Source organism: Anomaloglossus baeobatrachus, chromosome 2 (assembly GCF_048569485.1).
Source record: "Anomaloglossus baeobatrachus isolate aAnoBae1 chromosome 2, aAnoBae1.hap1, whole genome shotgun sequence".
Taxonomy (NCBI): domain Eukaryota; kingdom Metazoa; phylum Chordata; class Amphibia; order Anura; family Aromobatidae; genus Anomaloglossus; species Anomaloglossus baeobatrachus.
Window position 1 is genome coordinate 756308387 of NC_134354.1, and position 11260 is coordinate 756319646.

The following is an 11260-nucleotide window of genomic DNA, read 5'->3' on the forward strand; positions in this document are numbered from 1 at the left end:
TCATGTGGCTGAGTGTTACATAATCTCATTGCTCATACAGTAGAGAATTTAGTCTCACTGCTCTTACAGTAAAGAATCCACTTTTTGTATCCTTCCCCTGAACAACTATGTTGAATAATCTTTGTTTTCAGATCATTTGAGAGTTGTTTTGAGGAGCCCATGATGCCACTCTTCATAGGAGATTCAAATAGGAGAACAACTTGTAAGTGGCCACCTTAAATACTTTTTCTCATGATTGGATACACCTGCCTATGAAGTTCAAAGCTCAATGAGGTTACAAAACCAATTTAGTGCTTCAGTAAGTCAGTAAAAAGTAGTTAGGAGTGTTCAAATCAAGAAATTGATAAGGGTGCCCATACTTTTGCACTGGTCAAATTTTGTTTAAATGCGGATTGCACATTTTCTGTTAGTACAATAAACCTCATTTCAATCCAGAAATATTACTCAGTCCATCAGTTATTAGATATATGAAACTGAAATAGCTGCTGCAAAAACCCAAATTGTTATAAAGAAAAAAGGTTAACATTAATAGGGGTGCCCAAACTTTTTCATATGACTGTACAGTAATCTGTCAATAGTGTAGCGCACCATGATGTTAAACTAATGCTTATGTGGCACTTGCTATATCTATATCAGAAGAATTTATGACTTGCTGAGGGACACCTTAATAATGGAGTGGGCAGAACATCAAACCTGAGAGGTTTAGTCTCCAATTAGGTCATTAGTCGCATGAATGTCACATGGACCAGAGTGAGCTTTGGTCCCCCTTAAGTTTCAGGGCCCACACGACTGCAACCTCCTACACATTTTAGTTTTACAGAGTCATGCACCATTAATTTTAATGGGGTGAAGGGTAAGGGGTGTTATTTGAACTTTTAGGTTTAATTTTTCATAATTTTTTTTAAACTTACACTAATATATATATATATATGGCACTGTCACATTTTGACAGTGCCATTGAAGGGGTTAACAGGTATGGTGGATAGCAATTCCACTCATGCCTGCAAGGCACACATGTCAGCTGTACAAATCAGCTGACACGTGCACTGATCGCCTAACTCCAGGGATGTGATATTACTGCCTTTGGTTGTTAAGGGATTAATGTTTAACTGTGCTGATTACCACACTTCTAGAAATTGTCCGTGAGCTTATTTAGAACCCAAATTGCACATGGTTTTCAAAACTTGCGTACTCTATTGAAATACTTGTCATTCTTGGGGCATAGTATCTTAGGAGGGATACCTTTATTGGCTAACCAGAAAGATTATATCAGCAAGCTTGCCAATATAATTTCAGGTTAGCCTATAAAAAGGGACCACTCCTAAAATACTTGTCATTCTTGGGGCATAGTATTTCAATAGATCTCTCTGGCCAACAGTACCACAAAATAACCGTGTATTGTACATTGTAAAACTTCAGGGAAAAGTTTATTTTAGATCAAGGGTCCCCAACCTGTAGCTTGGGAGCGACATGTGGCTCATGAGGCCATGTGTGGCTTGCAACTCTTGCAGTTTGGTGCACAAGCACTGGAACCAGACAGCCGTGAAGATCAGGTCTCCAGTAGCACCACACAAGCACGGATGTGAACGGAGGTGTGGTAGTGGTCTCCAGGTCTTTGTATACTGCCTCAATGTGATTTCTATAGCTGTTCTACTGTTAATTGGGGCTGTGGGTATCACTACTGTGAGGGTCAAGAGCCAAATGGAGCTCAACCTGAGCTGAATGGCTCTCGTGGTCATAAATGTTGGAGACTATTGCCCTAATGGCACATCTTTTGAAAGCAAAGGATTGAACATGTTGCATGTCAACATGCCTGATCTCTTCCTCCAAAACATTAAAGGGAACCTGTCACCACTTTTGGCTACAAGTTGTGGCCATCACCACCGGGCTCTTATTACACAACATTCTAACATGCTGTATTTAAGAGCCCAGGTCAGGAGTATAAGATAAAAAAACACTTTATAATACTTACTAACGGTCACACGGTGGGCCTTATGGGAGTCTGTTGTCCGATGACAGCACCGCCTCTTTTGGCCATCTTTGTGCTCCTTCTCTACCCGCGGTGCATGATGGGTCTGACATCATACACACTCAAGCATTCAGGCCCTGAGCAGGGCAGGTCAAAGTATTGTAGTGCACCTGTGCAGGACAAGCGAGTGTGTATGACGTAGCCGTGTCATGCACCCAGGCTCCAGAAAGAGGACGAAGATGGCCGAAAGAGGACGCACCGACACCGGAGACGCTCATAAGGCCCATCGCGCGACCGTTAGGGAAGTGTTAAAGTGTGTGTTATACTCCCAGCCTGGGCTCTATACAGCATGTTAAAAGCATTGAGGTCCTGCGCAGCCACACTTTGGTCTGCCCTAAGCAAGGCAGATCAAAGTATTATAGTGCGCCTGTTAGAATGACGTATATAAGAGCCCGGTGGTGGTGGCTGTACATTATAGGCCAAAAAAGTGGTGACAGGTTTCCTTTAACATGGTCAGCAGATCTGATAGAGGCCCAGTAGTAGATTTGCCTGGGGCTGTCCAGCCATATTTAGCTTATTTTTGGATTGTGTAACAAAGGGACAATTTTAAAAAACACTGAAGTCATCAACATACAAAAAAGTACAATAGTTTGCAAAAACGTTTATATATTTAAAATCTACATGTCACTTATTTCCATAAAATATAACATTTTTAACAAAAAAATACAAAATATAAGCCTGCAAACCACAGGGCTCTTCTAGTGCTCACATTGTGGTGAAGATCGCTCCATAGTGAACATTACAGAACATTCAGAAGTGCAAAAACACAAACTTGTGCTTATAAAAGTGCAAAAGATAAAAAAGTGACAAGGCCAGTCTAATGAAGGTGGAAAAAAAAATCCAAGTACTGTGTGGTGTGAGCCAGACCTGATGAAATAGGTGGAATTATGGTAACCTGGAGTTTACCATTTGGGGAAAAAGGGGTGTAGGGGAAGAAAAAAAAAAAAAAAAAAAAAAAAAAGGGGTGTAGGGTAAAGGAATGGTGACTGGCCCTGGTAGATAAGAACTTAAAAAGACATTCATAAGAGGGATCTTCATGGTAGATAAAAACATTAAAACTGTACAGTGGGATCTTCAGTATAAAAACCAGACTGACAGTGTCCCCTGAAAGAAAAGAATTCAGACATTAGTCTTCATTACATAAATATATTGCTTAACATTCATGCGTATAAAGGCAGAGTTGTCTACTATGACATTTCACTTTAAGGCTGGAAACACATCTATGCGAGTAAAATCGGTCCGACTGGGCTGAAAAAAACTCGGCTGATTTTAGTTCACATTAGGTCCGAGTGCAACGCAAGTGCGATGCTATTTCTGAATAAATTAATGATTTTACTAGCGTGTGCAATGCGTGTGCAATGCGTGTGCAATGCGTGTGCAATGCGTGTGCAATGCGTGTGCAATGCGTGTGCAATGCGTGTGCAATGCGTGTGCAATGCGTGTGCAATGCGTGTGCAATGCGTGTGCAATGCGTGTGCAATGCGTGTGCAATGCGTGTGCAATGCGTGTGCAATGCCCCTTTCACACGTCAGTGATTCTGGTACGTTTGTGCTTTTTTTTTTTAAACGTACCAGAATCACTGACATACGCAGACACATTATAATGAATGGGTCTGCTCACACGTCAGTGATTTTTCACTGCACGCGTCTCCGTGCAGCGTACCCGCGTGTGCGTGATTGCCGCACGGAGACATGTCCATTTTTTTCTGGCATCACTGATGTTCCACGGACCACGCAGTGCTGTGGTCCGTGAAACACGTGCCAGAAAAAAAAATGTGCTTTTAAAATAAAAATCATTTTAACTCACCCGGCGTCCAGCGATGTCCTCTGCAGCCCGTGCAGCCTGCTGCTTCTGTGCCGGCTCATTATTGTCGCGCATATTCATTATGCACGACACAGCCGACCCGGAAGCAGCTGCTGCGGGGGTGAGCGCCGGCCGGATGCTGCACCGCGGGAGCGATCAGCACCATGGACAGCGGGAGCGCGCACAGGTGAGTAGTTTTCTAAGTGCAATCACGGGCCACGGAGAACGGAGCCCGGATTGCACTTAGACAACCCACGTGTGCCGTGAATCACGGCTCACGCAGGGACATGTGCGTGTTTTACACACCAGTGAAAAACGTCACCGTTTTTCACTGATGTGTGAAACGGGCCTAATACGTATTTTTTACTATGTCATCTGCCATTCAGCTCTGCTACATGGCCGCTGACAGACACAGACAGCCATGTAGCAGAGCTGAATAGCAGATGACAGCAGACACAAAGCCGCACGATCAGAATGAACTCGGGTGAACTTCACCCGACTTCATTGTCATGCTGCGGCTCTGTCTGTGTGCCGCGTCCTGATTAGCGGTCACCTGTGAAGGATTCACCAGTGACCGCTAATCCCCCGAGTGACTGAAGTGTCCCCCTCTCTCATACTCACCGATCCCCGATCACTGGCGCGGCACGGCATTCACTGCAGCGGCGGCTTTTACTATTTTGAAAAAGCCGGCCGCTCATTAAACAATCTCGTATTCCTTGCTTACCCCGCCCACCGGCGCCTATGATTGGTTGCAGTGAGACACGCCCCCACGCTGAGTGACAGGTGTCCCTGCACCCAATCAGCCACCGGTGGGCGGGTCTATACTGTGCAGTGAAATAATTAAATTAAAAAAAACGGCGTGCGGTCCCCCCCCCACCCCCCCATTTTAAAACCAGCCAGATAAAGCCATACGGCTGAAGGCTGGTATTCTCAGGATGGGGAGCTCCACGTTATGGGGAGCCCCCCAGCCTAACAATATCAGTCAGCAGCCGCCCAGAATTGCCGCATACATTTATATGCGACAGTTCTGGGACTGTACCCGGCTCTTCCCGATTTGCCCTGGTGCGTTGGCAAATCGGGGTAATAAGGAGTTATTGGCAGCCCATAGCTGACAATAAGTCCTAGATTAATCATGTCAGGAGTCTCCACGAGATACCTTCCATGATTAATCTGTAAATTACAGTAAATAAACACACCCGAAAAAATTAGAAATAAAAATTATTAAATTCCCTCATCACCAATTTAATAAGCCCCAAAAAGCCCTCCATGTTCAGCGTAATCCACGGACCTCCAGCGTAGCTTCCAGCTTTGCTGCATGCAGCTGACCGGAGCTGCAGAATACACCACCGCTTTTGTCACCTCCACGCAGTAACTGAAGACAGCCGCGCGATCAGCTGAGCTGTCACTGAGGCTACCCGGTGGCCGCCACTGGATCCAGCGGTGGCCGCGGGTAACCTCAGTAACAGCTCAGCTGATCGCTCTACTCACCTCATTTGCTGCGTGGAGGTGACAGGATCGGCGGTTTCTTCTGCTGCTCCTGTCACCTTCATGCTGGAAGCGACGCTGGAGCATCCTGGATTACGCCGGACATGGAGGGCTTTTTCGGGCTTATTAAAGTGGAGAACCAGGGTATGTTTGTGTTTTTTATTTCTAATAAAGGATTTTTTCAGGTGTGTGTGTTTATTTACTGTCACTTACAGATTAATCATGGAAGGTATCTCGGGGAGACGCCTGACATGATTAATCTAGGATTTAGTGGCAGCTATGGGCTGCCATTAACTCCTTATTACCCCGATTTGCCAACGCACCAGGGCAAATCGGGAAGAGCTGGGTACAGTCCCAGAACTGTTGCATATAAATGTATGCGGCAATTCTGGGCGGCTGCTGACTGATATTGTTAGTCTGGGGGGCTCCCCATAACGTGGAGCGCCCCATCCTGAGAATACCAGCCTTCAGCCGTATGGCTTTAAAATTGGGGGGGGGGGGGGGGGACCACACGTCATTTTTTTTAATTATTTAATTATTTATTTCACTGCACAGTATAGACCCGCCCACCGGCTGCTGTGATTGGGTGAAGTGACACCTGTCACTCAGCGTGGGGGCGTGTCTCACTGCAACCAATCATAGGCGCCGGTGGGCAGGGTAAGCAGGGAATACGAGATTTTTTAATGAGCGGCCAGCTTTTTCAAAATAGTAAAAGCCGCCGCAGCAGTGTGAACGCCGTGCAGCGCCGCGTCGGGGATCGGGGAACGGTGAGTATGAGAGGAGGGGAAACTGACCGACAGAGGGACAGAGATAGTGACGGACCGACAAAGAATAGAGACCGAGAGGGAGAGACCGACTGACAGAATAGTGATTGACAGATTGTCAATCATCGCTCGTTTCCAGTGTTTTAGGAAACATGCGAGAAATGTATTTAGAAAATCACATGTCACTAGGATGGTGTGAGTGCCGTCCCGTGACATCCGATTTTTACACGCTCCCATAGACTTGCATTGGAGATACTCGCAGTAGAAACTCGCAAAAAAGCAGCATGCTGCGATTTTTTTCTCAGTCCGATTTGGACTGAAAAAAAAGAAAAAAAAACGAAGTTAGACTTTGCTGGGGGAAGCAAAGTCGTGCAGTTTTCAGCCCAAAACTGCCACAAAAAAAGCTCAGTGCGCACATAGTTTATCGTTTAATCAGCAGTAGATAATCATTACAGGACTACTTGACGTGCTGCCTGTAGTCCAGCATATACATGAGCTCTGTATAAGCTAGATCTGCAGCAGAGAAAACAGTCATTTTGATAAAAGCAGTGTTCTCTGATACAGATCTAGCAGTTATACAGAGCTCATGAATATGCTGGACTACCTGCAGCACACCAAGTAGCCCTCTAATGATAATCTATTGCTGATTAAACTCAACTACCCTAAGCAGCTCAATAAGTGACACATCACTGGAATCAGTGTGTCTGTACATTATGCTGCTCTCAGATGGGGAGCAAAAACCTGGTGACAGATTCCTTTTAAATTGATGTATTGCAGCCTTAAAAATCATGTTAGTGTTCAATACAGTGATATGAAAGCGTTTGGGCACCCCTATTAATGTTAACCTTTTTTCTTTATAACAATTTGGGTTTTTGCAGCAGCTATTTCAGTTTCATATATCTAATAACTGATGGACTGAGTAATATTTCTGGATTGAAATGAGGTTTATTGTACTAACAGAAAATGTGCAATCCGCATTTAAACAAAATTTGACAGCTGCAAAAGTATGGGCACCCTGATCAATTTCTTGATTTGAACACTCCTAACTACTTTTTACTGACTTACTAAAGCACTAAATTGGTTTTGTAACCTCATTGAGCTTTGAACTTCATATGCAGGTGTATCCAATCATGAGAAAAGGTATTTAAGGTGGCCACTTGCAAGTTGTTCTATTTGAATTTCCTATGAAGAGTGGCATCATGGGCTCCTCAAAACAACTCTCATATGATCTGAAAACAAAGATTATTTAACATTGTTCAGGGGAAGGATACAAAAAGTTGTCTCAGATTTAAACTGAGTTTCCACTGTGAGGAACATAGTAAGGAAATGGAAGAACACAGGTACAGTTCTTGTTAAGCCCAGAAGTGGCAGGCCAAGAAAAATATCAGAAAGGCAGAGAAGAATAATGGTGAGAACAGTCAAGGACAATCCACAGACCACCTCCAAAGACCTGCAGCATCATCTTGTTGCAGATGGTGTCAATGTGCATCGGTCAACAATACAGCGCACGTTGCACAAGAAGCTGTATGGGAGAGTGATGCGAAATAAGCCGTTTCTGCAAGCACGCCACAAACAGTCGCCTGAGGGATGCAAAAGCACATTTGAACAATCCAGTTACATTTTGGAAGAAGGTCCTGTGGACTGATGAAACAAAGATTGAGTTGTTTGGTCATACAAAAAGGAGTTATGCATGGAGGCAAAAAAACACGGCATTCCAAGAAAAGCACTTGCTACCCACAGTAAAATTTGATGGAGGTTCCATCATGCTTTGGGGCTCTGTGGCCAATGCCGGCACCGGGAATCTTGTTAAAGTTGAGGGTCGCATGGATTCAACTCAGTATCAGCAGCTTCTTGACAATGTGCAAGAATCAGTGACGAAGTTGAAGTTACGCAGGGGATGGATATTTCAGCAAGACAAGGATCCAAAACACCGCTCCAAATCTACTCAGGCGTTCATGCAGAGGAACAATTACAATGTTCTGGAATGGCCATCCCAGTCCCCAGACCTGAATATCATTGAACATCTGTGGGATGATGTGAAGCGGCTGTCCATGCTCGGCGACCATCAAACTTAACTGAACTGGAATTGTTTTGTAAACAGGAATGGTCAAATATACCTTCATCAAGGATCCAGGAACTCATTAAAAGCTGCAGGAAGCGACTAGAGGCTGTTATTTTTGCAAAAGGAGGATCTGCAAAATCTTTGTCACTTTTATGTTGAGGTGCCCATACTTTTCCACCGGTCAAATTTTGTTTAAATGCGGATTGCACATTTTCTGTTAGTACAATAAACCTCATTACAATCCAAAAATATTACTCAGTCCATCAGTTATTAGATATATGAAACTGAAATAGCTGCTGCAAAAACCCAAATTGTTATAAAGAAAAAAAGGTTAACATTAATAGGGGTGCCCAAACTTTCATATGACTGTATTTGCAGCTTGCCAGCCTTTGTCTTGATGGTTGCAGAATGAGTTATCTGAGAATCTCTCAGTGAGCTTGTATGGAGTTATTTTTCTGAGCACTGCTGTAAGGAAACCAAATTGCTATGAAAGCCAAACAGCAACATTTTTAATGAAAAATCAGTTGCAAGAATATTTTGCCCCAATTGCATATAAACCTAAAGAGCGGTCAACTAACAACCAAGTATGATAAAATGGTAACACAAGCTTACAAGGTTCAGCCCACCATAACATGAAGGCAACTTTCTAGGCATCACGATCACTCCTGGTCACATGAAATTCAGGTGTACAGGTCAAGAAACGTTGGTGGGATCTAACAAGTGACCAATGGGACCCTCAGCCATCCCAGAAGGTGCTCTGGAGCCCCAAAGGGAACCTGTCACTACTTTTTCAGCCTATAAGCTGCGGCCACCATCACCGGCTCTTATATACACAGCATTCTAACATGCTGTATATAAGTGCCCAGGCCGGGGGTATAGCAAAAAACACTTTATAATACTTACCCAACGGTCGCGCGGTGGGCCTTATGGGCGTCTCCCATTCGGTGCCGGCTCTTTTGGCCTTCTTTGCTCCTTCTCTAGCCGCGGTGCATGACGGGTCTGACATACAGACTCGCTGGCATTCAGGTCCTGAGCAGGGCAGATCAAAGTATTGTAGTGCGCATGCGCAGGACCAGCGAGTGTGTATAACTTAGCCGCATGATGCACACAGGCTTCAGAGAAGAAGATGGCGGAAAGAGGCGGCGCTGGCACCAGACACGCCCATAAGGCCCACAGCACAACCGCTTATTATAAAGTGTTTTTTATGTTGTACACAGCAACCTGGGCTCCTATAGACAGCATGTTAGAAAGCTGTGTATAAGAGCCCACTGGTGGTGGCCGCAGCTTATAGGCTGAAAAAGTGGTGACCGGTTCCCTTTAAATAGGGCAATTGTCCTATATGAGCCTCCCTCATTTTTTGAATATGGACTCCGGTAGGTGTATTTTGTAGCCTGCCCTATCCTTCAATTGAGGGGGTCCCAGTGGTCAGATTCCAGCTCACAGTGCCTGTAAATACAAGCAGTTATCCAATTTACTGCTTATTTAAATTTTTATTCAGTCTTGAGATATTAACTCCTTTATAACTCACTTCCTTAGAGACCATGACCACCATCTATCTACACAGAATAATTAGAGCAGGATTCCAGATTCCTCTGAATCTGTCAGTTACACGCATGCACACTGAAATTTGCTATAAAAACATTGTTTAGTGCATGCTCATATTACAACTGCAGTAAATTAGTGTAGGCTCTGCTCTTGTGTCTGGTGCCTTCTCCATTCTGGGTATTTGCAAGAGGATAAGGGAGGTTGAAGTTTAGAATTATAGTGCAGAGTCATTACTGGTGACTGCAAAGTGATACTGACAGGACAGCTGACAGCACTGATTGTTAGTTTGTGCTGCATCATGTGCTGGAGTTAAGGTACCGTCACACTAAGCGACGCTCCAGCGATCCAACCAGTGATCTGACCTGGCAGGGATCGCTGGAGTGTCGCTACGCGGTCGTTTGTGAGCTGTCAAACAGGCAGATCTCCACAGCGATCAGTGATCAGCCACCGGCGACCCGTGTAACGACGCTGTGCTTGGTAACCATAGTATACATCGGGTTACTAAGCAAAGCGCTTTGCATAGTAACCCAATGTGTACCTTAGCTACGTGTGCAGGGAGCCGGCTTCTAGAAGCTGCAGATGCTTGTAACCAAGGTAAATATTGGGTAACCAAGCAAAGCCTTTGCTTTGTTACCCGATGTGTACCTTGGTTACCAGCGTCTGCAGAAGCTGGCTCCCTGCATATTCAGACTGTTGCTCTCTCGCTGTCAAACAGCGATGTGTGCTTCACAGCGGGAGACCAACGAGCAAAAAATGGTCCAGGACATTCAGCAACGACCGGCGACCTCACAGCAGGGGCCAGGTCGTTGCTGGATGTCCCACCGACCTAGCTAGCAAGGTCACAAAAACCGAGACTCAGCAGCGATGTCGCTTAGTGAGACGTGGCCTTTAGATATGCAGACAACCAGATCGTGTTAAGATACAAGGATCTGTGTAGTGGATCACAAGATTGAATTTGGTGTGGTCCTGCTCCATCAGTTTCAATGGGAGCCCCTGCTCTATCCACTTCTATGGAAGCAGTGGATTAAAATATGACCCCTATGCAAGCAGTGGTGCAATGTGTTCAAGTTGTATCTGACTAGATACATGGCTCGGGGGTAGGGGGAAGGATGTAGATTCCTTTATGGGTATTCAGTCCTCTGCTGTGCTCTGAATACTGCAGTGAGTGGTCATCTGCAGACTAGGCTGCCGATCACTGCTGCCACTACTCATCCCAGACCTCTACTACCACATCTCCTGTTGCTTATGACCTGGACCTCCTCCGGTCACTGAGTGGTGGCTAAGAAAACTGTAACCCACAGCTTAACCGGGCATATAGGCTTTGACCTCCCCAGCAGGGTGTGCCCAGGTCACAGCCGGTGGCAGCCACAATGTGAGAGATGTGGTCAGACACCAACCACCATAGTTCTGTACAGGGCCCGCAGTATAAGGCTATGTGCGCACGTTGCGTACTAGCCTGCAGAAATTTCTGCAGCGATCTGAAGAGCACATGTGCGCTTTAGATGGCTGCAGAAATGTCCGTAGTGAGCGCCGATTCCATGCGCTCTGCCTGCAGCTCCTGCCATAGACAGA

The 11260-nt window shown here is 45.2% G+C and overlaps 1 protein-coding gene across 1 annotated transcript in view; it reads right to left on the reverse strand.

Annotated features, from left to right (window-relative positions):
* Positions 1-2660: 2660 nt before the first annotated feature.
* The window catches only part of DND1 (DND microRNA-mediated repression inhibitor 1), a 37771-nt gene continuing 29171 nt past the window's right edge, over positions 2661-11260 (reverse strand). The window contains exon 6 of the mRNA XM_075334671.1: positions 2661-3133. The gene's annotated coding sequence lies outside the window, so the exon portion shown is untranslated. The remainder of the gene's footprint in view (positions 3134-11260) is intronic.